General features: G+C 48.1%; 3 long non-coding RNA genes across 3 annotated transcripts in view; 1 reads left to right on the top strand and 2 right to left on the bottom strand.

Moving 5' to 3' along the window:
* LOC309365984 overlaps window positions 1–17,099 on the bottom strand; it is a 119,384-nt gene that overhangs the window by 23,895 nt on the left and 78,390 nt on the right. The window lies entirely within an intron of this gene.
* On the top strand, window positions 2,512–4,411 carry LOC309366021. Its single transcript, XR_014166409.1, has 3 exons — window positions 2,512–2,605; window positions 3,214–3,345; window positions 4,099–4,411. It is a non-coding gene; the product is annotated as an uncharacterized lncRNA (long non-coding RNA).
* Window positions 13,113–14,900, bottom strand: LOC309366070. The gene is made up of 3 exons (XR_014166465.1): window positions 14,807–14,900; window positions 14,047–14,181; window positions 13,113–13,306 (listed from the first exon to the last, which is right to left on the bottom strand). It is a non-coding gene; the product is annotated as an uncharacterized lncRNA (long non-coding RNA).

Consider the following 17,099-nt stretch of genomic DNA (forward strand, 5'->3'; position numbering starts at 1 on the left):
GGGAAGTGGAGACATCTCAAGATTCTGGATATGTGTTTATGGAGGAGCTTGTGGCCTTTCCTTCACTGGAGCCGGGGTGGGATGGCCATCTGTCATTGAAGCTTTAGTTGAGTTTCCTGCATTGAAGGGGCTTGAACTGGATGACGCTCAGGGTCCCTCCTCACTCTACAATTTTATGATTTATCCATGATTGTGGAAGGGTCTAAGATGATGATCTCAGGATCCAGGTCTGTACACAGGGGGGAGGTGGCATTGGAGGTAAAGAGGTCCTGAGCCAATCTGAGAGTTTTGCAGGAAGCAAGTTGGAAGCTAGAGGCACAGAGATGGGCTTGCTGTGTTCCAAATCCAAAGTTCTGACTTAGAAGGAGGATTTTTTTTGAGGGGTGTTAATGCTTTGAAGCCATGCATTTTATGCTCAGGCTGTCTATATGTGTAAATGACAGCAGATATCCAACGACAACACAGTCTCCTCTGACCTTCATTCCAAGGAAACCAAACTCTGGGCAAGCACAGAAATGCGTGGATTTCCCCCCAACTCAGAGATTTGGTTGCTGCGTAACAATAGTTTCAAGGAACCTGAAATGTTCTTTTTTGCCCCTTTTCTCCAGCTCCATCCCTGAATCTGTTTGCATGGAAAGGGATGTCTTTGGCATTGCTGCTCCCCAATCCAACCCCCAGTCCCCCCAATATCACCTTCTGATCTGGGCTCATTCCCAAATTCACTGTCATGAATCTGGCACTTGCTTCACCCAACTTTGCTGCCTGTGGGCATCCGATGGAGCAACGCTTGTCCGTTAACTTGAAGCAAGGCCAGGTGGGGAAATGGGACTTAGCCCTGTGACCACAGGTTCCCCACCTTGTCTGCTGGGTTTGAACTTCAGGCTCTTGGGAAAGGATGCTGAAGACATCTCCTGGGGCCCATCTCTGTGGAGATTGCAAAAGACCAGCAACTGCCTGCTAAATGTTGCAGGAACAGCCCACACCAACTGCTCATGACTGGCACTGATACTTCTCCCCTTTCTCCAAAATTAAATGGAAAAGACTTGTCCTCACTTTGGGTGCCCACTTTTTGTAATTCCCCCATATATTTACAACAATGCACAGAATTTTAAACCAGTGTCAGCCAGAACTGTTGAAACAAAGCATCCAGAAAGCAACATAAATACCATATAAGCAGCACAACACACAAACACACACAAACACACAAACACAGCAGGCCAGTGCTCAAAGAGTGTCCATGGAAAAAGAAGCTAAAGGCTGCCTTTCCCTTAGAAAGATGGAAGTGGAGAGCATGGAAGAGCAACAGCACAGTTTGGTCCTGGACCGATGGGGTTGTATCCAAGGCCACAGATGTCCAGTTGTGGATGGGAATCCCAGCTCCCCTCCCCTGCAGACCCCACCCCATTGTATCCTGGAAATCTTTTCCAAAGTATTGGGCAATGTGGCATAATAGCCTCCAGATTTTGGTGGTGCCTAGGGAGAGGAGAGGATGCAGGACTCAGTTGGTGAAGTTAGAGACAACATGTTGAGTTGGAGAGGGTGGTGAGCAAGCCCAAGCGGAAATGTTTCCATAAGATTCTCAGGACTGAGCCTGAGAAGAGCCCTGCAGCTGGGTGAGGCCAAAGGCCCTTCTAGCTGGGCCCCCAAGCAGGTGTGGTGTTGGGAGATTACCTGGCTCTTGGGCATAGACTGCATGAGAAGACCTCCATCAGGGCTGGACTATTTCCCCAAAAAACGTTTTGTACCTCAGCTGCATGTACTTTCTGCAACTATGCATGATTTGGAGCAGAGCTGTCCTTCCAAGTGTTCTCCTTCCATGAATTCCGCAAGGCAGTTCAATCAAGCATTGTCGACCAAAACGCATACAGTGGTGTAATATGTATGCACATGGGTGAAAATAGCATGCAAGAATGGGGGGGGGGAGCCTTGCTTCCGGGACCTTGGCCCCATGCTGAATGGCCACCCAGCCAGTGTTGGGGGGAGGCACCTGCCAGGAGCAGCCATGGCCAGGCAGGCTCCCCCCTTGGTCTGGGAAGGTGAGGAGGGAGCACAGCATGGCCCGTGAAACCTTGGTGCCCCATACCTGCCCAGCAGTGATTTGTTTACCCTCTGCCCCCAGGCCCTGGTCCCACCTGCAGAGCACCCACCCCCCTGGGGAAATCAAAAGATGCCATGCCACTGTGAGCAGAGAGCAAGACACAAACCAACAGATTCACTTTGAGTTGTTCAACGGTGGAATGGAGCCCTTCAAAGGTGTCAGATTCTCCTTTGCAGGAAGATTTAAGCAGAGGTTGGATGGGGACCTGTCAGGGATGCAACAGCTTTGATGGGGTTGGACTTGATGAACCTATGATTCTCTGGTCTTTGGCTGCTCCTTGGCAAATGCCCCTCAGAGCTTGCAAAATCCATCTTGCAAAGGATGGTTGGCATCCCACAAGATTTCATCAGTCCTCCAGTCACCTATAAGTAGAGGGACCTCTCCTTCCCCTGGCAATTGCTCTTCCACTTGGCTTCTGGTACCTCCAGGATTCCCACCAACCTCCAGCCATGAAGATCTTCTGCCTCCTCTCTGTGGCCGTCCTCCTCTTGATGCTGCTGGCTCCAGGTAAGGCCTTCTTCTCACATGCTTCTTCCCTGAGTAGCTCCACAGCTCTCAGCTTTATTCTCAGCCACTTGCTGTGACTCCCAAAGAGGTGGGATCTTGCCCCTCTGTCTTACTGGAGAATATCCCAAATGGGCTTCAGGTGGACCCTGGGAGAGGAGGGTGCTGGACTCGATTCATCCCCTTTAACTAGATCCACCAGCCGGTCTCTTCTTATTACCTCATTTCTGTGATCCACAGAGGCTCTTCCTTTCAAATCTGTAAAAATGCACTTCAGCACACTCAGTTTTGTGGTGGGCAAAAGAACGGGCCGGTTTCCTGGGCAAGGGGGCTTCTCTCTCCCAGTTTGCCAGTGGCCACCCAGGGAAGCCAGTGACTCTGACGCAGCCTTCCCTACCACCTTGGCTCAGACCCTGTCCTGAAGGTGCAGGGAGGCAGCAGAAGGGACTGGCTCTCTGCTCCAGCCCTGCATTCTTTCTGCACCAGATTTCCGCAACCTGGTGGCCTCCGGGTGTCCAAGCCAGCAGGGCCATTGTGGAAGAAGTTGTAGAAGGTGTGGTAGGTCAGTCCTGAGAGACAGAGCCTTCAGTGTCTTCTTTTTCTTCCGCCAGATTTCACCAGAGCCCAATTTAACTGCAGGCCGAGATGTCAACGGCAGGGAGGGATACTGCAACTTTTTAGGTGCCGGCCGCCCCTAAGGCTCCTATTTCGGTGTACTCGTCAAGTGGTGTGTTGCCGTAGAGGTGAGTTAAATCAAATCTTAGTTTTCCTGGAAAATAAGTCAGTGGCGTCTCCTGATCCCACATACATGAGACTCATCGCTCTCTCCCCCCCACTCCCTCTCTTAATCTTTATAGCCACTGTGAGTTGGAACAATATTAGTGTGCACACTGGGGGGTGACAACCCTTTCCTCTCCCCTTGCTGCCCCCATGAAAGGTCTCCAACCCTTTCAGCCATAACTCCCCTTAGCCTCCCTTGGCCCAAAGAACACCTCTTTGTGGTATGAGATGGTGGGGGCTCAGTCACTGACCCTCCTCAAATAGCAAAGGCAACCTGTGTGAAACATCCCTGTGAAGGTGGTTATTGAATCACAGAATTGTAGAGTTGGAAGGGAAAGAGTTAAATGCACACCAATTCACACCAACACAATGATCTCCTCAAATGTGTCCTCTCCTGGGGTTGCTGTTCGCATAAAGAAGAAGAAGGAAAAAGAACCACATTAGAAACAAAGTGTGTATGGCAGCCAAGCTCCACTCAAATTCCCCAAAGTGCATACATGAAATGCTCAGAGGTCTCTCCTACAATCATAGAATAGAAATGTAGCATTGGGAGGGACCTAAGGGGTCATCTAGTCCAACCCTCTGCAACACAGACCCTTTGTGTGCAATTTGAACTCCGACAACAGCAGCTCTTCTGCCTCCCAGTTGGAGTCACTGGTTGGGGTTTTCAGAATCACCACCAGCAAAGTTTTTAACAGTGTTTCCTCCTCTCACAGGGGGCGGGTAACTCTGCAGATCTCCGGTGAAGGACCTCTGGTGAAAGGAAGACCACCCTGCTCTCCTCTGATGTGCAGCTGCCTCGACTGCACCCCCATCTCTGCTGGGGAAGAAACCGCTTTGCTTGATGCTGCTGAAGGCGATGCTGGGAAGGAGTCAAGACGGAGCCATCCTGTCTGCCTGTCTACTCACGAGTAAGCCCCACTGTGGGGCCTGACTCCTTAGTAAATGGGCTCAGGATTGGAGCTTGGATTTGGTTTGCCTGCAAAAATGCTTTAGCTTCTTCTTTTTAATAAATGCAAGCATTGGAAACCTCTGTGTTGGTTCATGGTGTGAAAACGTTTGCTGGGTTGAGGGTATTTTTTTTGTGTGTGTGTGAGGTTCTCAGACCCTTTCTCTCTCTGCCAGTCAGTGGTGCCATCCAGGCTTTGTGGTTCTTTTCCAAACATGGCTTTGCACAAGGGCATTTCTCACATTGTAGGCCCCCACCTCTCCCAGGGGTCTCCCTGCCCCTCCTCCTGCCCCTTTCTCTGTGTCTCCCCTCCAACTGTCCTCCTTCCTTGGGCAGCTGCACAGAGAAGGATGTTTCAGAAACAGGAATTGAGCAGAGTTGGAAAAGCTAGGAGACATACCTGCAGCAATTCTGCCAGGAAAATATTGATGTTCTATTCAATAATAGTAGCAATAGTAGTAGCAATAATAAGAATAATAATAGTGGGCTGGGGAAACTCAGCCAGATGGGTGGGGTATAAATAATAAATACTCCAGCCATCTGACTGGGTTTCCCCAGCCACTCTGTGTGGCTCAAATATATATACAAGATCATCATAACACATTAAACTATAAAGAACCACCCTATACAGGACTGCCTTCCAATGGCTCAGGGGTAACATAACTCCACACTCTCCAACATTTCTCTGATGGAAATGGGGATCATCTTAGGAAAAGTGGGACATTCCGTGTGTGGGAATGTTCAGTGGTGCAGGAGAGGATATATTGGCTAATTTTATCCTTATCCAACTTGTGCTAACAAGTTCCCAAAATATCAGCAGAGTTTATAGACATTCCCCTTTAAGTTCGCAACGGTAACGTGTGCACAGGTTCGCTAGAACCTCTATAATAATTACTCTGGTAATTTCCCCTTTGTTCTCTCTTAAAATAAAAGACGCAACACAGTCTGTATAAAAGTATAAAAGAGTTTACTCACATTCTGTTCACAATATGATCCCAGAAGGCACACAGCTTAAAAAGGTAAAATACATTTAGAATCTATCTTGTAGCAAGATAGTCCTTATCTCCTCTCTTGGCTGGGAGCCAAGAGAGCATCCTTAGATGTTTCCTCATCGAAAGAAGATGGCAGAGAGAGAGATGGCTGCCTGCCCTGTGCTTTTATCATTTACCTGCACAGGTGAGGCCACACCCACTTCTGGTCACATGCGGAGGAAGTCCGTCCCCCGGAAATTTACCTGCTTGCTAGACAGACATCCCTCCCCATGTTCTAACATGTACACTCTAGGAATGTTGTCATTGACTGCTCCTGTATTTACATCCCACACCGAGATCAAGTCAGATTAAACTGGAGAGCTTTTGTAAATCAAGGCGGAAATGCTGGCACAAGAAATGGATCTGGAGTTCTGTGGTCTGTAGCCCCGGGCACATGATTTTGAGGGGGCATGAGCCAGATGCCCCCACACAAAGATCCTCGATTTGCCTACTGCTGGGCGTCTCTGCCCATTGGAGCCCAGTCTGGCCTTGCTGCAGGCACCCTGGCCCCATGCTGAATGGCCGCCCAGCCAGTGTTGGGGGGGGGTTGCGCCTGCCAGGAGTTGCCATGGCCAGGCAGGCTCCCCCCTTGGTGTGGGAAGGTGAGGAGGTAGCACAGCACGGCCCTGTGAACCCTCAGTGCCCCATGCCTGCCCAGCAGCGATGGGGTCTAGAGTTGGGCTAGCGGGAAGTGTTTTGTTCACCCTCTGTGCCCAGTTTCTGGTCCCGCCTGCAGAGCACCCACCTGCCAGGGGAAATCTAAAGATGCCATGCCAATGTGAGCAGAGAGCAAGACAGAAACCAACAGATTCACTTTCTGAGTTGTTCAACGGTGGAAGGGAGCCCTTCAGAAGGTGCCGGATTCTCCTCTGCACAAAGATTTTAAGCAGAGGTAGACTTCCGGGTCGGCGCCATCGCCGAATGGCGGGCTCCCTCCGAGCTCCGGAGGGAGCCTGCTCGGCAGGGGCTGGGTCCTACCGCACTGGCGATGCGGGGACCCTCAAAAACCACGGCCAGAGTGAGGCCGTGGACATGGAGACTCGGCTGGCACCGTTAGCGCCCTCCCGGCTCGTGAAGGAGCCTTTTTAAAGGCTACGGATCGGGTGCCGGGGAGAAGCGTGGTGCTTTGAGTTCTCTGCTATCCCTGCCGAGCGCAGCCGCATGCCATCCGGCGGAGAGCGCTGACTTCTTCTATTGAAAATCTGGACCTAAAAGAAGAACCCGTGAGTAATTGGATTATGGATTAAAAAAGAGGGATAAATTTTTAAAATCTGGAGCGAACGGGGGAGGTGGAAAAAAGGAAGTCAGCCTACCCCTTAATTGTAGAAGAGCCAAAACAAAGGACTTAACGACTAAGATCGAGCGTATCTTTATCTTCATGAATTAGCAACTTTGCGAGGGAAAATTATAAGACTGTGCTGGAGGAGAAAAGTGGAATTTGTATTAAAAAAAACAACCCCCCCCCGGAATCCCTGGAGTGATCCGCGAAACTACCTGGGGAAGAGCATCGGGAGTTTTGACAGCTGTCAAAGGCTGTCAAAACGGAAGAATAAAGCAGGGACTTTGCTTTGAGGACTTTGCCGGTTACATTTGTTTTAAATTGTATATAAATTGTTTCAAATAAGGATTTACAAACTATTTGGACTAATGGATTTGATCTGGAAGGGAACTTAGTTACTGCGATCCACCTAGAGGAGCTGAGCGACATTGCATGTGTTTTTCTCAGGAAACCTGAACAGTTGTAACTTTTAATCTCTTGGGAACTGCAGAAATGGAACATTGTTTTGTCTACAGAGGGCTACAAACTACAGGAAACAATGGATTCTTTAGTTGGAAAACGAAAGGGACATGACATAATGTTTTGCTTCTGAACAACAAGCCTCTGCAGAAAATAAGAAGGTCATGGAAAAAGAACATTTTTGCGGGAAAACAGGGAAACAGAAGGAGGAGAGAGAATGACAAGAATATGGAAACATCATGAACTGGACAGAATTGGGAACATTTGGGACATCCAGATTTGACAAGCTTATGGAAATTAAATGGGAGTTTCTTACCCCTGGATATAAAAATCTGGATAGAAAAAATGGGCCCCTTTTTGAGACAGACTCCTTCCAAGATCGGACATTTGTAATTAAATATGACTGGCAAACTACTAGAGGGATATGGATTAAGCGGGTAGGAACTTCAGGAAGACATTAGGATGAAGGGATAGAAGGAACACAACAGAGAAAGGGGGGAGGGAAATTTGGAATCCAAAGGTTGTAAAATTATTTTTTATCTTTATATCTTTTTTTCTTTTTTTATAAAATTTTGAAAGGGGGAACTCGTGGAAGGGAAAAAATCGATCTTAGGGGATGGGAATTTGGAAAAATTGGGTTATTGATGTTAAGTGAGTCATGGGATAAAAACTTGTTGAATTTAATTGCTTATTCGGAAGATTTGGAACGCAATTGGGGGCGGGAAGGGGAAGTCCTGGCTTCGGTTATGGAAGAAAGTGTATGAATTGGATCTAATTTGTTTTTAATTTGGAAAATCTTAATAAAAAAATTATATTTTTTTTAAAAAAAGATTTTAAGCAGAGGTTGGATGGGCACCTGTCAGGGATGCTATAGCTGTGATGCCTGCACTGCAAGGGTTCAATCTGATGATCCTTGGTGTCCCTTCTGTGAACCTATGATTTTGTGGTCTTTGGCTGGTGCTTGGCACATGCCCCTCAGAGCTTGTAACATCCATCCTGCAAACGACGGTTGGCATCCCTCAAGATTTCAACAGGCCTCCATCCACCTATAAGTAGAGGGACCTCTCCTTCCCCTGGCAATTGCTCTTCCACTTGGCTTCTGGTACCTCCAGGATTCCCATCAACCTCCAGCCATGAAGATCTTCTGCCTCCTCTCTGTTGCTGTTAAAACGGGTGTTGGTGGTGGTACTGAAAACCCCAGACAGTGACTCCAACTGGGAGGCAGAAGAGCTGCTGTTGTCAGAGTTCAAAATGCACACAGAGGGTCTGTCTTGCAGAGGGTTGGACTAGATGACCCCTTAGGTCCCTCCCATCACTACATTTCTATTCTATGATTGTAAGAGAAGACCTCTGGGCATTTCATGTATGCACTTGGGGGGAGTTGAGCAGGGCTTGGCTGCCATACACACTTTTTTTTCTAATGTGCTTCTTTTTTCCTTCTTCTTCATTATGCAAATAGCAACCCCAGGAGAGGACACATTTGAGGAGATCATTGTTAGTGTGCATTGGTGTGCAATGAACTCTCTCCCTTCCAACTCTACAATTTTGTGATTCAATAACCACCTTCACAGGGACGTTTCACACAGGTTGCCTTTACTGTTAGAGGAGGGTCAGTGACTGAGCCCCCACCCTCTCACACCAGGAAGAACTGTTCTTTGAGCCAAGGGAGGCTAAGGGGAGTTGTGCCTGAGGGGCCAGGGAACTTTCATGGGGGCAGCCAGGGGAGAGGAAAGAATTTCAACCCCCTGTGCACACGCTAATATTGTTCCAACTCACAGTGATTGTAAAGGTTAAGAGAGGGAGGTGGGGTGGGGTGGGGTGGGGTGGGGAACAGATCGATGAGTGTCAAGTATTTGGGGTCAAGAGACAGCATTGACTATTTTTAGGGCACAGCTAAGATTTGATCTAACCCACCTGTAGTAATGTTACCACCCAAGCCACTTGCCCCTCCCTCACCTGTCTCTGCTCTCCGGCCAGACCAGGTCTCCCAGGGCAGGGTTGGCAGGCACATCACTTTTTGCAAAAACAAAACAAACTCGACCCGGTAGGGCTGCCACCACTCCCTCTATTCCAGGGGACCCAGAATCACAACCCAGGGAGAAGGCTGTGACCCGTTATCCTGGCTATCCCCCTTCCGCAAGCTGTTTCCACAGACCTGCTGACAGAAATTCTATGGTAGAGCGTAACCAAGCGTAAGGCTAGGACTTAGCTATTCCCCCGGGAAAGCACACAAACTAAAACAGTTTCTTTTCTTAAAAGTTTATTTTAAAATAACATAAGGAACATGCTAAAACAGCAGGCACTTCTTTTGAAAGTCACAGATAAGAAAATAAAGACGTTGCATAGTATAGCTAACTTTACATACTCACAAAGTCTAACACAAATAGGATAGTTGAAGTCCTTTCAAGAATCCGCAAACTGAAGGCTTTTGAAGATCTCCATTTCAAAAGACGAAACGACGGCTATTAGTTTGGGACATCACAGCCGGGCATCTTTGCAGATTGCAGTGAGCAATGGCAGAGAGCAACTTCTCAAACAATTCCCTGATCTTTTATTCACAATTCGCACTTGGCCTCGTAACTCTCAAGCCAATCATAAGTCTTAATTAATTTTTAAATTCACCAATGACCGGCTTGCTAGTCAATCAATCTACCCCTTGGCAGCTGGGTCAATTTAGAATACAAACTTCAAATCAAAGGGTTTCCTCCCTTCCGTGGAAATTATCCAGATACACATTCCCAAGCAATTCAAGGACAGATAGCATCATTGGGGAGGGGGGGGGGAATGTTCACACTCTCAGACCCAGGTGTTAGCCCTTTCATTAAATCAAGGCTTCCTTTATTCCAATAAACCTTTCACGCCAAGGAGCCAGCTAGTCTGGAGTTTAAAGAAACACAACTTCTTTCCCAGGGTCCTTGTGGCTGATGGAGTTCCCACAAGGCCTCACTCTTTTTACTTGACCAAGGAATGATTTCTAAACAGTACCAACTTTACTACACCACCTTAACGGCAACACATGTAGCAACCGCACATATAAAAGCAGCTTTCGGGGTGGAGTACACCTCCGTTCTATTATTCCCCCTCGCTTTTGACATTTGGCAGTACACCATTGAATTTGGCCTCTGGTGACCTTCTACACCTTCCACAATTTATTCCACAATAGCCCTGCTGGCTAGAACATCGGGGCAAGATCCTTCTCAGAGAAGAAGCATGTGAGAAGAAGGCCATACCTGGAGCCAGCAGCATCAAGAAGAGGACGGCCACAGAGAGGAGGCAGAAGATCTTCATGGCTGGAGGTTGGTGGGAATCCTGGAGGTACCAGAAGCCAAGTGGAAGAGCAGTTGCCAGGGGAAGGAGAGGTCCCCCTACTTATAGGTGGCTGGAGGACTGATGAAATGTTGAGATGCAGATGAGGACACTCCAGTGGCCAGCAAAGGTCCTAGTCTAGATCCTAACCCTCAGGACCCCAAGAATTGGAAGGGATGAAGGGAACTCCCTGGTCAACAACAAGATGAGTAACCTTTTTGCCTAAGCCTCCAGGTGTCAACACCTCACAGGTTACTGATGTGCCAAGTTGCTTGCAAGCAAGAGGAGTAGAGAAGGATCATAAGGGCTTTCTGGCTGCACCCATGGAGGGGTTGAATTTAACAGAGGAGTTTAGACAGCTTTTTTTGTAGTACTAGGACCTTCGCTGGCCACTGGAGTGTCCTTATCAGCGTCTCAAAAGAATAAGGCAAGTGGGAAGAGCTGCAATGAAGTGAAGGGCTCCTCTGCAGTAATAGGTGAGCCATTCCACCATCCTCATCCCCTAGCTGATAGGGAAGAGAACAGTTACTATTGCTGTTGCTGTTGTTGTTGTTGTTGTCGTTGTCGTCATCATACATTAGATTTCTGTACAGCCCTTTATCTGAAGACCACATCAGCACACTCATCAGAACCAGCAGGGCTGGCCGACCACATTTTGAGGTGCACTAAGACACTTCTGGACAGTGGTGGTGGCAACCCTGATCTATTACTTAAAGGCACCCCCATCTTCAACCAGGGCTGTGTGGGGCTCCTGTATTCCTTCTGTTTCTAGCAGGTTGTGAAAATGTGATAATACACCAGCTCTGAAGGCAGAGTGTGAGCAGGAAAACCATGTCCCAGAGTGGGCAGGATCCTCTGCAGAATCCCCAGACCCCCCCCCCCAAAACATGGGTGTAGCCAGGATTAATGTTTGCAGGTGTGGGGCCAAGACTTTGTTGGAAGGAAAGAACTTTTCGGGGGGGCAGTTAGTTAAGTATTTCTATTGTTTTACTTGATCTGGGGTGGGGGAACTGCCCCCCGCCCCCACTGGCTATGTCCATGCCTACAAGTGTCCCTATTTTCCAGGGACAGTCCTGCATTTCCAGAAACCATCCCAGTTTCTCACTTGATCCCAGAAATGTTGCTCGTTTCTTCTTGCATGTTAATCAGAGAAAGGTTGGAGGGGATGCGGTTATGCAACTTCTGAGCCAAGGAGATAAGAAATATCACACCCTTTAGAAGGCACCTGAAGGCAGTCCTGTATAGGGGTGTTTTTTTTTCAAAAAATGTTTGCTCTTTTATTGTGTTTTTCTATATGTTGGAAACCACCCAGAGTGGCTGGAGAAACCCAGTTGGTTTATAAGTAATATGATGATTATGATGCTGATGTTGACGTTGATGATGGAACAGGACATCCCTCTTTTCACTGAAGAAATGTTGGGGGGTATGCATGCCTTGTCTAGAAGCCTGGGGGAAACCTTGCTGTGTGGTCCATGCTGCCCCCCACTCATCGCCTTCCTTCCCCTGAGCTCAGCTTCCCACCCTCTCTGTCTCTGACTTCCCTGCCATGAAGGACAGAGATCAACAGGTAGGCCAGCCCACTCATGAGGCAACGGGCAGTGCCCTTCTTGGGTGGCAGGATCCACACGGGCACCAGTTTCATCCTCGAAGAAATGCATCTTGGTGACTCGGAGGCTGATATCCTCCCCCTTGATCCTAATTTCAGCTCACCCCTTCTTCCCTGGGTGGGGGCTGGAAAGCACCATTTTGTGGTTTGCCTCAGGGGCTCAAATGTCTTGGGCTGGTCCTGTCCACAAGGCTCTCCCTTCCCACCTTCTCCTTCATCACCCCCTTCTTCTTCCTCCAGGCCCCTCCAACCTTCCAAGTGTCCCCATCTTCCAGGAACAGTCCTGGACTTACAGAAGCTCTCCCAGTTGATCTGATTTCCCAAGGACATCCCCATTTCCATCAGAGAAATGTTGGAGAGTGTGGAGTTATGTGACCCCAGAGCCATCGGAAGGCAGTCCTGTATAGGATGGTTCTTTATTGTTTAATGTGTTATGATGTTTTTGTATATATATTTGAGCCACACAGAGAGGCTGGGACAATGCAGTCAGATGGGTGGCGTGTTATTACTATTACTACTACTACTACTACTGCTGCTGCTGCTGCTGCTGCTACTACTAATAATGAATAGAATGTCCCTATTTTCATGGCAGAAATGTTGCAGCGTATGTCCCCAAACTTTTCCGGCTCTGCTCAATTCCTGTTTCTGAAACATCCTTCTCTGTGCAGCTACCCAAGGAAGCAGGATAGTTGGAGGAGAGAGACAGAGAAAGGGGCAGGAGGAGGGGCAGGGAGACCCCAGGGAGAGGTGGGGGCCTACAATGTGAGAAATGCCCTTGTGCAAAACCATGTTTGGAAAAGAACCACAAAACCTGTATGGCACCACTGACTGGCAGAGAGAGAGAGAGAGAGAGAGAGAGAGAGAGAGAGAGAGAGAGAGAGAGAGAGAGAGAGAGAGAGAGAAAGGGTTTGAGAACCTGACCAAAAAAGTCCCCTCTACCCAGCACACGTTTCCACACCATGAACCAACACAGAGGTTTCCAATGCTTGCATTTATTAAAAAGAAGAAGCTAAAGCATTTTTTTCGGCAAACCAAATCCAAGCTCCAATCCCGGAGCCCATTTAATAGGGAGTCAGGCCCCACTGGCCACAATGGGGCTTACTCATGAGTAAACAGGCAGACAGGACGGTTCCCTCTTGACTCCTTCCCAGCATCACCTTCAGCAGCATAAAGCAAAGCGGTTTCTTCCCCAGCAGAGATGGGGGTGCAGTCGAGGCAGCTGCACATCAGAGGAGAGCAGGGTGGTCTTCCTTTCACCAGAGGTCTTGCACCAGAGATCTGCAGAGTTAGTATCCTGTGAGAGAAAACACTATTAAAACGGGTGTTGGTGGTGGTTCAGAAAACCCAAACCAGTGACTCCAACTGGGAGGCAGAAGAGCTGCTGTTGTCAGAGTTCAAAATGCACACAGAGGGTCTGTCTTGCAGAGGGTTGGACTAGATGACCCCTTAGGTCCCTCCCAACACTACATTTCTATTCTATCATAGTAGGAGAGACCTTTGCGCATTTCATGTATGCACTTGGGGGAATTTGAACGGAGGTTGGCTGCCATACACACTCTTTTTCTAATGTGGTTCTTTTTCCTCCTTCTTTATGCGAACAGCAACCCCACGAGAGGACACATTTGAGGAGATCATTGTGTTGGTGTGCATTGGTGTGCATTTAACTCTTTCCCTTCCAACTCTACAATTCTGTGATTCAATAACCACCTTCACTGGGATGTTTCACACAGGCTGCCTTTGCTATTTGAAGAGGGTCAGTGACTGAGCCCCCACCCTCTCACACCAGGAAGAGCTGTTCTTTGAGCCAAGGGAGGCTAAGGGGACTTGTGCCTGAGGGGTCAGAGAGCTTTCATGGGGACGGCAAGGAGAGGGGAAAGGGTTGTAATCCCCCAGTGTGCACACTAATATTGTTCCAGCTCACAGTGGATGTAAAGATTAAGGGAGAAGTGGAGTGGGGAGGACAGAGATATGAGTCACATGCATGAAACATAGCTGACAAATTTTCGAGGAAAACTAAGATTTGATTTAACTCACCTCTACGGCAGCACACCAAGGGACGAATAGGACAATTAAATAGTAGCGTTAGGGGCGGCCGGCACCTAACATTTTGCAGTATCCCTCCCTGCTGTTGACATCTCTGACGGCAAGAACGTTGGCCTCTGGTGAAATCTGGAGGAAGAAAAAGAAGACATTGAAGGCTCTGTCTCACAGGACTGTCCTTCTACACATTCCACAACTTCTTCCACAACGGCCCTACTGGCTTGGACACCCGGAGGGCACCAGGTTGGGGAAAGCTGGTGCAGGAAGAATGCAGGGCTGGAGCAGAGAGTCAGTCCCTTCTGCTGCCTCCCTGCACCTTCAGGACAGGGTCTGAGCCAAGGTGGTAGGGAAGGCTGCGTCAGAGACACTGGCTTCACTGGGCGACCACTGGCAAACTGGGAGAAAGAAGCCCCCTTGCCCAGGAAACTGGCCCGTTCTTTTACCCATCAGAAAGCTGAGTTTACTGAAGCGCATAATTACAGATTTGAAAACAAGAGCTTCCGTGGATCACATAAAGCAGGTAATAAGAAGAGACTGGCTGGTGGATCTGGCCAAAGGGGGCCCATCCAGTCCAGCATCCTCTTCTCCCAGGGTCCACCTAAAGCCCCATTTGGGATATTCTCCAGGAAGACAGAGGGGCAAGTTCCCACCTCTTTGGGAGTTACAGCAAGTGAGTTCAGAGGCAGGTTTAAATTGAATACAGAGAAGACCTGAGAAGCTGCTCAGAGAAGAAGCATCTGAGAAGAAGCCATACCTGGAGCCAGCAGCATCAAGAAGAGGACGGCCACAGAGAGGAGGCAGAAGATCTTCATGGCTGGAAGTTGGTGGGAATCCTGGAGGTACCAGAAGCCAAGTGGAAGAGCAATTGCCAGGGGAAGGAGAGGTCCCTCTACTTATAGGTGACTGGAGGACTGATGAAATCTTGTGGGATGCCAACCGTTGTTTGCAGGATGGATGTAGCAAGCCCTGAGGGGCACGTGCCAAGGCCCAGCCAAAGACCACAGAATCATAGGTTCACAGAAGGGACACCAAGGATCACCTAGTCCAACCCCCTGCAGTGCTGGCATCACAGCTATAGCATCCCTGACAGCTGCCCATTCAACCTCCTGCAAAGGAGAATCCGGCACCTTCTGAAGGGCTCTGTTCCACCATTGAACAACTCACAAAGTGAATCTGTTGGTTTGGGTCTTGCTCTCTGCTCACAGTGGCATGGCATCTTTTGATTTCCCCTGGCAGGTGGGTGCTCTGCAGGTGGGACCAGGACCTGGGCACAGGGGGTGAACAAAACACTTCCCACTAGCCCAACTCTAGACTCCATCGCTGCTGGGCAGGCATGGGGCACAGAGGGTTCACAGGGCCGTGCTGTGCTCCCTTCTCACCTGCCCACACCAAGGGGGCAGTCTGCCTGGCCATAGCTGTCCCATTAAACTTTAATTAGTTTAATGTAAATGCCCAGTGCACTTCCTTCTTTAAAAGTCTCACCACGGCAGAGGATTTCGCGCAGCAGCTAAGAAGGGCAGGAGAGGCAGCATCTTCCCAAAAAGGAGTCCTGGAGCATGCGGTTTGTAAATCAAAATAAGGTTTATTTACAAAACACCAAAAAACAATCCTGGCGACGAACCACACATCTCAGCAAAACACACACCCAAAGGGAGAAGGGGAAGAACAAACAAACAGGGGGACTATTTATACAGACTCATGTTCCTGGAAGCCTAATGACCTCCAGCTGCTCAGTGATTAGAGCGTTTCTGCTACTCTTTTAACCCTTTGATAGCAACACCCCCTCTCGCTCGTAACACTGAGCTGTACCAACCTTAATACAAATTTAAACCTGAACAGAAACATTTATGAGATTGCGGACTCAAAGCTTTTGTAAAACCGTCTGCGAGATTTTCTTGGCTTGGACAATACTTTAGTTCAATTAAACCTTGTTTTACACTTTGGCATACATTTTGATAACGGATATCCAAGTGTTTTGTGTGCGCCTTGAATTGACCTGATTTAGCTAGTTTAATACAAGGTTGATTGTCTTCCCACACTCTGATAGGTAGGGAACATTCTCCAAACAATTCTTGTACCAGTTGCTTATAAAATTCCAGTTCTCTACATATATCTGATAACGCATTGAACTCAGATTCAGTTGAACTTAAAGCTATAAGTGATTGTTTTCTTGATCTCCAACCAATTAGTGCATTTCCAAATTTTATCGCCATTCCTGACACTGATTTTCTATCTGGTCCAGCATCTGCCCAACTGCTGTCGGCCCAACATTCAAGTTGTGTGCTGCCCTCTGCTGATAGTTTTAAGCGAAAGCTTTTGGTAGTTTGGAGATACCTTAAAACTCTTTTTACTCCTTGCCAAGCATGCATTGATGGTTTTTCAGCTTGTCTACACAGCATGTTGACAGCATATGTTATATCGGGCCGAGTCCACTGTGCAATGTGGAGTAGACTGCCTATCGCTGACTGGTAAACCCCGGGATTACAGAACTCTGCCTTTTGCTCAGTTTGAGCATCCTTTGTGTAACTTAACTCCATTGGGGTTTTAACACCAGCACAGTTGTTCATTTTAAACCTTTCCAGCAACTGCTGGATTTTAGCTTCTTGGCTAAGCCAATAGTTACCATTTTCATCTTGCTGAATTTTAACTCCTAGATAAACAGATACATTGCCTAGTGATTTTATCTGAAACCTTTCTCCAAGCTTTGTGGCAAATTGTTGTGCAAGTTTATCATCCTTTCCACTGTATAATAAATCGTCAACAAATATCAAAACTGCTTCTTGTTCACATCCCGAGCCTTTTAGATAAAGACACGCATCTGCTGCGCTCTTTCTGAACCTCATGCTCTCTAGAGCATCGTTTAAGCAGGAATTCCAATTACGGGCGGACTGTTTCAACCCATAAATGGATTTGTGTAGGCGCCAGACCTGGTTTGGCTTGTCTCCTTCAAAACCTGGTGGTGGTGTCATATAGACTTCCTCCTGTAAGTCTGCATTTAAATAAGCCACATTGACATCAAAATGAAACAGCTTATTTCCCTTCTTAGC

The sequence above is a fragment of the Podarcis melisellensis genome (genome assembly GCF_964234715.1).
Source record: "Podarcis melisellensis genome assembly, chromosome: 3".
In the NCBI taxonomy this organism is placed as follows: domain Eukaryota; kingdom Metazoa; phylum Chordata; class Lepidosauria; order Squamata; family Lacertidae; genus Podarcis; species Podarcis melisellensis.